Source organism: Elephas maximus, chromosome 16 (genome assembly GCF_024166365.1).
Source record: "Elephas maximus indicus isolate mEleMax1 chromosome 16, mEleMax1 primary haplotype, whole genome shotgun sequence".
Classification (NCBI taxonomy): Eukaryota; Metazoa; Chordata; class Mammalia; order Proboscidea; family Elephantidae; genus Elephas; species Elephas maximus.
The window spans coordinates 49367829-49381532 of NC_064834.1; the positions used below are offsets into that span (position 1 = coordinate 49367829).

Consider the following 13704-nt stretch of genomic DNA (forward strand, 5'->3'; position numbering starts at 1 on the left):
GCTCATTTCTTCTGGAAAGTGATTCAAATGCTTTTTCATGGTTCCTCAGTTTAGGATGTGGCATTTTAGAAACATAGGACTGTCAGCCACCTTTTACTTTCATTTCTCTCCCAGGACTATCAGCAGTTTGCTTTTAAGCTACTCAGGCAGAGTGTTTGCTGACCTTTATTTTGTCCCTGTGTGTGTATAAAGGGGGGTGGGGATGGGATGGAACTGGGTATGGAGTGACCAGAGCATCAGAAAAATGAGTGACCTTTATTCTTGATAACTGAAGAAGAATTTAAGGCATAGATCTCGATCAGACCAGATTCAGATCAAACCAGAGATGTCATTTGGAAGACCCAAAAACCAAGCCAAACCCGTTGGCTTCAAGTCATTCCGATTCATAGGATCCTGTAAGACAGAGTAGAACTATCCCATAGGGTTTCCCAGGAGCAGTTGGTGGATTTGAACTGCCAACCTTTTGGTTAGCAGCCAAGCTCTTAACCACGGCACTGCCGGGGCTTGGATTGGAAGGACAGTGCATCAACAATTATCAAGTCTTTTCTTCCCTGTCAGAGTTCTCAGGTGTGTGTGGCTGGTTAATTGAAAAAATCTATTGTTGTAACTGTTAAAATGACAGGTGTCAAAGTTCCCTCAAACTTTCACTGCATCTTTCCTGTATTAACGCTTTAGATTAAACCTGTTGCCCTTGAGTCAATTCTGACTCATAGCGACCCTATAGGACAGAGTAGAACTGCTCCCAACATAGTTTCCAAGGAGCGCCTGTGGATTCGAACTGCTGACCTTTTGGTTAGCAGCCATAGCTCTTAATCACTACGTCACTAGGGTTTCCAGCTCTTTAGGTTGGTGGTGTGCTTTTTTGATAGAGGAGTCCAGAGTGGCCAGGATGGGCTGCCATTAATAGCTCTTGGTTAGGTTCATTGAATGATCTGGTTATTCTCCCAGATGTCGAGTCATCCCTGAATTACGAAGAACCAGAGAGCAATTCTGCCGTCAACTCAGTTTAATACAAACTGAGTTGGGGAAAGTTTCAGAAGTAGTAAGTCTTTCCAAGGGATAGTAAAATTCTGCTCTCAAATGAAGAAAACCACCAAAAAAAACCCAAACCCATTGCCATTGAGTCAATTCCAACTCATAGCGACCCTATAGGACAGAGTAGAACTGCCCCATAGAGTTTCCAAGGAGCGCCTGGTGGATTCAAACTACCAACCCTTTGGTTAGGAGCCACAGTACTTAACCACTACACCACCAGGGTTTCCCAAATGAAGAAGCAGCAAGTTAAATGGAAAGCTCAAAGGGGAACCATCACTTCTAAGAGCAAAGAAAGGTGGGTGTTGAAAAGTCTGACTGTTAGCAAGATGCTTTCATTTTTTTTATTTGAGAACCAGATGATGTAAGACAGGGCTAAGATTATCTTTGATAGGAACAGGAACAGGAGGAAGATTTTTGTTTTTCTTTCATGAGATCATTACAGCTCCGTTGGAAGTGTGTCAGGTCAGCTGAGAAGGGATCTGGTGCTATGACAGGTGGCAGTAATATGATCTCTCTCTTCTACCTGGCAGGTAAAGCCCTACCACCTCAGTACATAGGCCACAGAGAATGATGGACCATGGATATGTTTCTTGGTGATTTTCAGGATCCCAGTCTCTAAAATTTCCTGGACATTATCCTTTTGTATAGGGGAAGTCAAAACACAGATGCCCTGACAAAACTTACTAATGTGACCATCCCGTTGCCTCTGAGGAAAATGAGATTTAGAGAAGAGGGTTACTTCTAAATGCTGTTGGTGGGTCATACTGGTCCACAGACTCACTCTAGTTGGTATTGTCATCTTTGGTCCTGCTCCAAATGTATTTATTTGTTTTATTTAACAAATACTTAGATGTTGTTTTTAGCTACTGTCAAGTTGGCCCTCGGCTTATGGTGACCCCATGTGTTGCAGAGTAGATCTGTTCCGTAGAGTTTTCTTGGCTGTAATCTTTATAGAAGCTGTTCACCAAGCCTTTGTTCTGTAGAGCAACTGGGTGTGTTCGAACCAGCAACCTTTAGGATAGCAGCCAATTCCAAACCACTTGCACTATATGCCAGGTACTGTTTCAGATGCTTCATAAATAATAACTCATTTAATCCTCAGAACTACCCTCCGACGTGGGTACTATTATTGTTCCCATTTTACAGATCCTTACACTGAGGCACAGAGTACATAGCCAATTTACCACAGTCTCACAGATAATAAGTGTAGAGGCAGGATTTGGAACCAACTGGTCTAGCTTCAGAGTTCATGCTCCTAACCACTCTGCTGTGCTGCCTCAGAAAGTTGGTTGGTCATCTAAATTACTGGTTTCTCCTTTCAGCTACTGTATTGGTTAGGATTCTACTTGGCTATGTGTGACAGAAAATCTAAAATAATAATGGTTTGAATAAGAGTTCATTTATTGCTCTCATAGAAGAAGTCTACACTCTGCTCAGGGCTAGCATGGAGTTTCACTTGATGAACGATGCAGGCTCCTTCTATCCAGTGGATCAGCTGTCTTTAGCATGTGACTTCTACCTCATGATCCAAGATGGCTGCTTAAGCTGCAGCCCTCTTATGTGCTTTTTTTTTTTTTTTTTGGCTTTAACGAAGATAAATTTATTTCCTCACAGTATAGTAGGATGAAAGTCCGAATTCAAGGCGTCAGCTCCAAGGGAAGGCTTAAGTGCTTTTAATTCAGTTGGAAGAAGAAAGGAAAGAGAAAGAGGGCATGCCCCTTCCCTTTAAGGATGCTGCCTAGAAATTGCATCAGACCCTTCTGCTTACATCCAATTGTCCAGTCTTAGCTGCATTGGTAGCTAGTGACTGTAGTCTTTTGTTCCTAACTAAAAATCGGGTCCTGTGTCCATGGAATAAGGAAGAACAAGAGGTTGGGGGTAACCAGCAGTTTTTGTCACAGCTGCTTTTGGAGCTAAGTTCCCAATTTAGGATGGTTTCTCTCTCAGGGTAAGCAAGTGGGGACTTGGAATAGTGAGATGGAAAATGCTAGATCAGAAGTCATGGTGGAGAGTGCTCAAGTTACCCCTACTCACTTACATCCCTGCTCTTGAGGTTTCATGCTCACTCACCTACAGAAGTATTCTTTAGCATCTTCTGTTTGTGAGGCCAGTAAGATTAGATGTCTGTATTGCTAAGAATCACAGAATATCATGTGACTCACTGGTTTATTGAGAGGATTGAAATGAGATAGCACACATAAAAGCCCCTGACATAATTCCTGATACTTAGTAGGAGCTCAATCAGGGTTTTTGTTTTATTTTTAAGTTATATGTCCACTGACACCTGCATTAGGCTTTTTGGGATTACATGGCACTGACTAAAACAAAAAATTGTATAATTTTGATAAGACGCTCTCCTAACTATTGAGAACAGTAATTTGTTGTTGTTAGTTGCCGTCAAGTCAATTCCAACTCTTGGCAGCCCCATGTGGGCAGAACAGAACTGTTCCATAGGGTTTTCAAGGCTGTGATCTTTCAGAAGCAGATTGCTAGGCCTTTCTTGCAAGGTGCTCCTGGGTTCAAACCACCAACCGTTTTGGTTAGGAGTCAAGTGCTTAACCGTTTGTACCACCCAGGGACAGTAATTCATTAGATAATGCTAATTAATATTTGACATGCTTCAAAATTTTACACAGACACTGCCCACGTGTTCTAGAAATTTGGATTTTATCAGTAATTTTCAGCCTTTTAAAACTACTTCATCCACCACGAGTTTGTCATGAAAATGGTATAGAGTATTTCTTTGCCCATATTTCAAATATAAAAATTTGTTATAATATTTAATGTGTCTCTTTCAACTACCTATGCCTTCCAAAATTTTACTAAAATGTTAAGAGGCAGTCAAGTTTGTATATCATATACAAATATAGGTCTTGTGATTTTAACCATCATTTTCCCATTGTAACCCTGTCCTAGGCCGCAAGTTGTAATGGGTGAGACAAATTGGGTTGATGGCAGTGGAGGAGGAAAATAAATACGGGCTGAATCTTCTTCACTACATTCAATTTGAACCCCGTGTTCTTTCAGGGTCTCATGTATTTGGAACAGCCCCATCCCTCCGTTTTGTAGGAGTTAACATAAATGGGGCTTCTCTGCCAAAATAGCTGGGCCAAGGGCTGATGTTTCCCTCCTACCTCCGTCGAATACAGCATTTCTAAATGTGTAGTCCAGGGACCCCTTGGAGGTTCTGAGACCGTGTTGGGGGTCCACAAAGTCAAAATTATTTCTGTAATCATGCTAAGACTTTATTTACCATTTTTACTCTTTTTGTTATGAGTATCCAGTGGCTGTTTCCAGAGGCTACATGATATGTGATATTGGAACCCATTGAATACTGAGACAGACATGAGAATACAGCTGTCTTCTATTAAACCAGACAAAGAGATTTGTAAAAATGCAAAACAACGCCATTCTTCTCATTAAAACTTTTTTTTTTGGAAATAGTTTTTATTGTGCGTTAGGTGAAAGTTTACACAGCAAATTAGTTTCCCATTCAATAATACATACACAGATTGTTCCGTGACATTGGTTGTGATCCTTGCAATGGGACAGTACTCTCGCCATTTCCACCCTGGGTTCCCTGTTTCCATTCCTCCAGTTTCCCTGTCCCTTCCTACCTTTTTATCTTTGTCTCCTGTAGATGATTGTTCTAAAGAGCACGTTCCTTATGGATGTTATTGTTTATCTTATAAGCTTGTCTGTCGTTTGCCTGAAAGATAATCTCCGGGAGTGGCTTTAGTTCCATTAGAAGGTATCTTAGGACCATAGTCTCCAGGGTTCCTCCAGTCTCTATCAGACCAGTAAGTCTGGTCTTTTTTATGGATTTGGATTTCATTCTACGTTTTTCTCCCTCTCTAACCAGGACCTTTTATTGTGTTCCTGGAAAGAGTGGTAGGTAATAGTAGCCGGGCACCATCTAGCTCTTCTGGTCTTAGGATAGAGGAGACTGTGGTTCATGTGGACCATTAGTCCTTTTGATTAATTGCTTCCTTGAGTCTTTGTCTTTTTTCACTTTCATTTACTCCAGATGGGAAGAGAGCAATGGTTGTACCTTAGATGGCTGCTCACAAGCTTTTAAGACCCCAGATGCTACTCAACAAATAGGATATGTAACATTATCTTTATGAACTATGTTATGCCAGTTGACCTAGATGTCCGCTGAGACTATGGTCCTTAGCCTTCCTACTCAGTAGCTTAGTCCCATGAGGTGTTTGGTTATGTCTAAGAAGTTTCCGTAACTGTGCCTCCTATGTGCTCTATCATATATATGAATATACATATAGCACATATAAAGATATATGTAGAAATAGCCACAATCATGTCTCTATATGCACACAAGCGCATTCCTGTACGATCTCCCACACCTGTTTAGCATACATTTCTGCCTTCGTATCCACTTATAAACTATTGTTTGTTGTTACTTTTGTTGCAGGATTGTATATGTTATAGTATTTACCGTGTTGTTGTTCTTGTTAGGTGCCGTCTAGTCAGTTCCAACACATAGTGACCCTATGTACCACAGAACAAAACACTGCCTGGTCCTGTGCCATCCTTAAAATCCTTGTTATGCTTGAGCCCATTATTGCAGCCACCGTGTCAGTCCATTTCGTTGAGGGTCTTCCTCTTTTTTGCTGACCCTCTACTTTACCAAGCATGATGTCCTTCTCCAGGGACTGATCCCTCCTGACAACAAGTCCCAAGTATGTAAAATGCAGTCTCGCCATCCTTGCCTCTAAGGAGCATTCTGGTCGCACTTCTTCCAAGACAGGTATGTTCGTTCTTTTGGCAGCTCATGGTATATTCAATATTCCTCGCCAGCACCACAATTCAAAGGCATTAATTCATCTTTGGTCTTCCTTATTCATTGTCCAGCTTTCACATGCATATGATGCGATTGAAAATACCATGGCTTGGGTCAGGTGCACCTTAGTCTTCAAGGTGACGTCTTTGCTTTTCAACACTTTAAAGAAGTCCTTTGCAGCAGATTTGCCCAATGCAATGCGTGGTTTGGCTTCTTGACTGCTGTTTCCATGGGTGTTGATTGTGGATCCAAGTAAAATGAAATCCTTGACAACTTCAGCCTTTTCTCTATTTATCATAATGTGGCTTATTGGTCCAGTTGTGAGGATTTTTGTTTTCTTTATGTTGAGGTGCAATCCATACTGAAGGCTATGGTCTTTGATCTTCATTAGTAAGTTCTTCAAGTCTTTTTCACTTTCAGCAAGCAAGGTTGTGTCATCTGCATAACACAGGTTGTTCATGAGTCTTCTTCCAATCCTGATGCCCCATTTTTCTTCATATAGTACAGCTTCTCAGATTATTTGGGAAACCCTGGTGGCATAGTGGTTAAGTGCTACAGTGCTAACCAGAAGGTCTGCAGTTCGAATCCACCAGGTGCTCCTTGGAAACTCTGTGGGGCAGTTCTGCTCTGTCCTATAGACTCACTATGAGTCGGAATCGAGTCAACAACAGTGGGTTTGGTTTGCTCAGAGTGTTTGCTCAGCATACAGATTGAATAGGTATGGTGAATGGATACAACCTTGATGCACACCTTTCCTGACTTTAAACCACTCAGTATACCCTTGTTCTGTCTGAATAATTGCCTCTTGATCTGTGTACAGGTTCCTCATGAGCACAGTTGAGTGTTCTGGAATTGCCGTTCTTCAAAATGTTATCCATAATTTGTTATGATCTACACAGTCAAATCCCTTTGCATAGTCAATAAAGCATAGGTAAACATCCTTCTGGTATTCCCTGCTTTCAGCCAGGATCTATCTGACATCAGCAATGATATCCCTGGTTCCACAACTTCTTCTGAATCCGGCCTGAATTTCTGGCAGTTCCCTGTCCATATACTGCTGCAGCTGCTTTTGAATGATCTTCAGCAAAATTTTGCTTGTATATGATATTAATAATATTGTTCGATAATTTCCACATTCGATTGGATCACCTTTCTCGGGAATAGGTGTAAATATGGATCTCTTCCAGTCGGTTGACCAGTAGCTGTCTTCCAAATTTCTGGACTTAGACGAGTGAGCATTTCCAGCGCTGTATCTGTTTGTTGAAACATCTCAGTTGGTATTCTGTCAATTCCTGGAGGCTTGTTTTTTGCCAATGCCTTCAACGCAGCTTGGACTTCTTCCTTCAGTACCATCAGTTCCTGATGAATGCTTCCTCTTGAAGTGGTCGAACATGGACTAATTCTTTTTGGTATAATGACTCTGCGTATTCTTTCATCTTCTTTTGATGCTTCCTGTGCCCTTTAATATTTTCCCCATAGAATCCTTCACTGTTACAACTCGAGGCTTGAATTTTTTCTTGAGTTCTTTCAGCTTGAGAAACGCCAAGCATATTCCTCCCTTTTGGTTTTCTATCTCTAGCTCTTTGTACATGTCATTATAAAACTTTACTTTGTCTTCTTGAATTGCCCTTTGAAATCTTCAGTTCTTTTACTTTATCATTTCTTCTTTTTACTTCAGCTTGACGTTCAAAATCAAGTTTCAGAATCTCCTCTGACATCCATCTTGGCCTTTGCTTTCTTTCCTGTCTTTTCAATGACCTCTTGCTTTCCTCGTGTATGATGTCCTTCCACAACTCGCCTGGTCTTCGATCATTAGTGTTCAACGCGTCAAATCTGTTCTTGAGATGGTCTCTGAATTCAGGTGGGATATACTCAAGGTTGTATTTTGGCTCTCATGGACTTGCTCTGATTTTCTTCAGTTTCAGCTTGAACTTGAACGTGAGCAATTGATGGTCTGTTCCACCATCGGCCCCTGGCCTTGTTCTGACTGATGGTATTGAGCTTTCCCATCATCTCTTTCCACAGATGTAGTTGATTTGATTCCTGTGTATTCCATCTGGTGAAGTCTGTTTATGTTGGTGAAAAAAGGTACTTGCAAGGAAGAAGTTATTGGTCTTGCAAAAGCCAATCATGCAGTCTGCAACATCGCTTCTGTCACCAAGGCCATATTTTCCGGCTATCCATCCTTCTTCTTTGTTTCCAACTTTAGCATTCCAATCACCAGTAATTATCAATGCATCCTAATTGCATGTTCGATCAATTTTAGACTGCAGAAGCTGGTAAAAATCTTCAATTTCTTCATCTTTGGCCTTAGCAGTTGGTGCATAAATTTGAATAGTAGTTTTAACTGGTCTTCCTTGTAGGCATATGGATGTTATCCCCCATGTGTCTGTCAGTTTGTTGTAATGTGGGGGCTTGCGTGTTGCTGTGATGCTGGAAGCTATGGCACCGGTATTCAGATACCAGCAGGGTCGCCTGTGGAGGACAGGTTTCAGCTAAGCTTTCAGACTAAGTGAGGCTAGGAAGAAGGACCCAGCAGTCTACTCCTGAAAAGTATTAGCCAGTGAAAATCTTATGAATAGTAGCGTAACATTGTCTGATACAGTGCTGGAAGATGAGCCCCCCAGGTTGGAAGGCACTCAAAAGATAACTGGGGAAGAGCTGCCTCCTCAAAGTAGAGTCAACCTTGATGACGTGGATGGAGTAAAGCTTTCAGGACCTTCATTTGCTGATGTGGCACGACTCAAAATGAGAAGAAATAGTTGGCAGACATCCTGGAATGTATGAAGTACGAATCTAGGAAAATTGGAAGTTGTCAAAAATGAAATGGAACACATAAACATTGGTATCCTAGGCATTAGTGAGCTGAAATGGGCTGGTATTGGCCATTTTGAATTGGACAATCATATAGTATACTATGATGGGAATGACAACTTGAAGAGGAATGGTGTTGCATTCATTGTCAAAAAGAACATTTCAAGATCTATCCTGAAATATAATGCTGTCAGTGATAGGATAATATCCATACGCCTACAAGGAAGTATTTACCGTAGTTGTCCTTTATTCTTGTGTTTCTCTCAGTGTCTTCCTTTGCCTCGGTCACATTGTGCTGACTTCCCCCATATTGTGTATTGCCTTTCCTTTCATCAAAATTAACACATACGAGTCAGAATCAACTCGATGGCAATGGGTTTGGTTTTTTTAGTTACTATCTAGTTAGCGATTCTCCCTCCCTCACCCCTAGGGTATATATTCTAAGGAAAAAAGATTCACGATATGAATAGACATGCATGTTCATTGCAGCATTATTCACAATAGCAAAGAGATTTGGAATAGCTTAAGTGCCCATCAATGGATGAATTGATAAACTGTGGCACATACAGTGGAATACTACACAGTGATAAAGAACAATGATGAATCTGCAAAACGTCTCACAACGTGGATGAATCTGGAGGACATTATGCAAAGTCAAATAAGTCAATCGCAAAAGGACAAATCTTATATAAGACTACTGTTATAAAAAGTCAAGAAAAGATTTACACACTGAAAGAAACACTCTTTGATGGATACCAGTGATGAGGGGTGAGTTAGAATTTTGTTCTACATTTTTCTCCAGCTCTGTCCAGGACCCTCTATTGTGATCGCTCTCAGAGCAATCAGTGGTGGTAGCCTGCCACCATCTAGTTGTACTGGACTCAGTCCGGTGGAGGCCATGGTAGGTATGGTACATTAGTCCTTTGGACTAATCTTTCCCTTGTATCTTTAGTTTTCTTCATTTTTCCTTGCTCCCGAAGGGATGAGACAGTAGAGTATCTTAGATGGCCACTCCAGGCTTTTAAGACCCTGGATGCTACTCACCAAAGTAGAATTTAGAACATTTTCTTTATAAACTACGTTATGCCAATTCAGTTGGATATTCCCCAAGGTCATGGTCCCCACGGCCCTCAGCCCAGCAATTCGGTCCCCCAGGGAGTTTGGATGTGTCTTTGGAGCATCCGTGACCTTGCCTTGTAAAAAGTTGTGCTGACTTCCCCAGTATTGTGCAGTCGGTTATTTCTTGATACCGTCTTGACATCCTGTCCCTATGGAATTTCTATAACTATACCATTTATTCCCCCTTTTTGTTTTGAAGTTATCATCATTTACAAATTGATGTCTCTGGTTTCCTGTTTTCAGTTTTGTATCTGTATTTTACTTTTGAGAATTCTTTATTTGGGTGATACTGTTGTGTGTCTTAATCTCAGGTTGTTGTCTGATGTTGGTTCTCTGTCTGAAGAACTTCTTTTAATATCTTCTATAAGGTTGGTCTGGTTTTTACAGATTCCCTTAAATTCTTTTTATCTGGGGATGCCCTAGTTTCACCATTGTATTTGAGAGACAAATTTTGCTGGCTATATGATTTTTGGTTGGCAGTTCTTTTCTTTCAGGGTTTTATATATGTCATCCCATTGGCTTCTTGCTTACATGGTTTCTGCTGAGAAATCAGAACATAGCCTTAATTGGTTCCCCTTTGTGGGTGAGATTTCATTTTTACTGAGCTCCTTTTTTACAGTAAGCTGCTTTCCTTGTCTTTTGTTTTGGAAAGTTTGATTATGATATGTGTTAGTGACTTAATTTTGGGGTCTATCATGTATGGGGTTCCATGAGCTTCTTGGATAGAAGCTTTCTCATCTTTCATGATATTAGGGAAGTTTTCTGCCAGCAAATCTTCAAAAATTCTCTGTGCTTTTTTTTTTTTTTTTGGTCTCCTCCTATTCTAGAATTCAATCACATGTAAATTATTCCTCTTGATTGTGTTCCATATAACTCTTAGGCTTTCTCCATTTTTCTTCATTCTTCTTTCTGATCATTCCTCAAACAAATTAGTATTAAGGGATTTGTCCTCTATTTTGTCGATTGTCATGCATTGATTCAATTCTACTCCTGTGTCCTTCCATTAAGTTAATCTGTTTCTTCTATTTTATTATTAATCTTCTGGATTTCTAGTTGCAGTTTTTGTATGGTTTCTAATTGTTTATTTTGTCATTTTGTTCTTATATTGCTTTCCTGAATTCTTCTGGAGTTTTGTCTGTGTTTTCTTTGGTTTTGTCTGTGTTTTCCTTGATCTTTTTGAGGATCCTATATATGACTCTTTTGGATTCCTTATCATGTATTTCCATTACCATTTTTTCCTCAGGAAGGTTTTCTACCCCTTTATTTTGGTCACTTGCTTGAGCCATTTTACCCTGCTTCTTTAGGTGATTTCATATTGTTTATAATCTCCAAGGCATTAAGGTTTCATTTTATTGATTGATTGTTAGTTTGTATCATCTTGATTTTTTGTTATGTTTTGTTTTAATATACCTGGGTGGGCAGGGTGGGCATGCTCTACTGGTCACTAGTCTGGCAGCACAGGAATGCTCACCACCTGTGTAGGTGGGTGGGGCTGAAGCTGACAGTGTGAGGGCAGGTCTCTGTTTCCTGGTCCTGCAGGGTGGGCTGTTGGGTGTTGGCCACCACCTGACCTCCATCCAGTGGCACAGGTGTGGTCAGGGGCAGGAGCACGCTCTCTTCTGTGGTGGGTGGGAGTTAGTGGCGTGTGTGCAGGCTCGTGGGAGTGTGCTTTCTGCTGCTGTCTGGGTCAGTGGGTGGGGATGGGTGGCAGGAGCGCAGGAGTGCTCTTTTTGCTGTTGGCCAGGTTGGCAGGTGGGGGTGGGTGGCAGGCAAGTAGACGCGCTGGAACATGCTGTCTGTCTCTTGCGGGGTGAGGGGGTAGGTAGCAGGTGAGCAGGCACACAGGAGTGTGCTTGCTGCTGCTGCTAGGTCAGCTGGCAGGGGTGGTGGCAGATGAGCAGGGGGTGGGCAGGAATGTGCTTGCTAGGTTGGTGTGTGGGAGCTCAGGAGCATGATCACTGCCGCTCGTCAGGTGGGCAGGGGGGATGGCGGACAGGGCTGGGTGGAAAGGGGAAGAGGAAGCTTATTATGGTTCCTGGGTGAATGGGGTAGCAAGGGTATGGGGTTTTCCACAGCTAATGATCAGGAGGGTGGGGGGAGGAGAGTGTGTCCCTCTGATCACCAGATATGGTTGTCTGGATACTTCGCATTGGCTGCAGCCAACAGGACCTTGCCCCTACCAAGTGCAGGGGATGGGTGGACTTCCTGGATTCTGGTCAGGTGGGGAACCTCTCTCTGACACTCTATGGATCTATTATTTTGTGTGTGCCACACACCCCTAATGATCAGGGTCTACCACTGGTGAGTATACTGTCTCTGAGTCCTGGTTCCCGCCCTAGTCTGTGGACACCGGGATCCCTGGAGCTCTTGCCCTCCTTCCTGTACTTTCCCTCCTTAGATCCAGGGTCTGATCTGCTCACCTTGTTTCACTTCAGGTATGTCTACGCAGTTCTCTGTCTCTTATTGGGAATTCCATGAAGTTGCCTTCCTGTGTTCCTCACCTGGGGTTGCTAATGGCTTTGTCTCAAGATGGTCATGCTCTGTCAGGATGGCCAGTGGGCCACTTCCGCTCTGTATCACTCCTCATCTGCTGCATTTGTTCAAATTCTACTTCCAATTGGTGTTCAATTCTTTTTTGTTTTGTTTTAATAATATTTTATTGTTTTCAGTAAAGGTTTACACAACAGTGTATGTTCCCATTCAACAATTTCTACACAGGTTGTTCAGTGACATTGGCTACATTCTTCACAATGTGTGAACATTCTTATTTCTGTTTTAGTTGTTCCATCTCTATTATTGTAGTTTCCCTGCCGCCTTGCATTCTCATCTTTGTCTTAAAGTAATTGTTGACTGTGTGGTCTTATATAGATGATTTTTTAAAGGGGTATGGTATTTACAGGTGCTAGTCATTATTTTTTGAGCCAATTTGCTATGTAGGTACAAGGTAATCTCACAAGTTTCGGTTCAAGGTTTGAAAAGTATCTCAGGGCAGTAGTCTTGGGGAGTCCTCCATTCTCAACCAGGCCAGTAGTCAATTCAATTCTTTATCCTTCATTTTGATGTTCAGAGTTCCAGGATTGTCATCTGTATCTGTCTCACTTGGTTTCTCAGGTCTTTCTGTAGAGGGACCGCATGGTGTATCTGACAGCCATATTGGCTCCTCAGAGCCAAACTAGTTATTTTCTCATAAAATTATGTCATGTACGCTAACATGTAATGGGTTTATTTTTATTTTTAAGTGAATTAATAGTTCAAAATTTTCATCGTAATGTTTAATACAGCAAATATTGAGTTCATCCACATAAACAAAAGCTTAATTTTTAAGAGTACGAAGGGATCTTTAGACCAAAAAGTTTGAAAACTATTAGTCTAGTTGATTGAGAGATACCAAACTTCTTGGTTGAGAGGTCCCAACTGCATAAAAAACTGTTTTATTAAAGGTTATTTTTGCATATTGCACCGTTCGTACAAGATAAGTGATATGCTTGAACTGCCTTAGATTTTAGGTTCCTCAAGGAAAGGACCTGTTTCAGCATAAAACCCTCATTCTTGTGGCTGCTGGATAGACACAGGAAACCGTTTGCGCTCCAGGTTTCAGTAATTGCTTGTGGGTCCTGACATCAGCCAGTGAGTGGCCTCTTTCCTCCTGTGCTGTTCTATTTTTATCCCCAACTTCATGGACTGCAGCTCCTTGGCTACCTGCGTCTCACCTCCTTTGTCAAAAGAGGAATTTGTAAGTCGTGTTAAGAAAAGGTGTTTTAGAAATATTAGCACCAAACTGAGGCTTTCTCCTGGATGTGACAAAGAAATTGAAACTATATTAAAGAGGAGAGAGGATGGTAAGAAAAATTAGGCAGTAGTCATTTCCCGTCACAGCCAAATACTGGTGGGTGTCTTTTTTATTTGAGTCGTTTTGGAGTTTGTTCCCTATGAAC

General features: G+C 41.5%; 1 protein-coding gene across 1 annotated transcript in view; it reads left to right on the forward strand.

Moving 5' to 3' along the window:
- The window catches only part of PI4K2A (phosphatidylinositol 4-kinase type 2 alpha), a 38813-nt gene that overhangs the window by 1113 nt on the left and 23996 nt on the right, over positions 1-13704 (forward strand). The window lies entirely within an intron of this gene.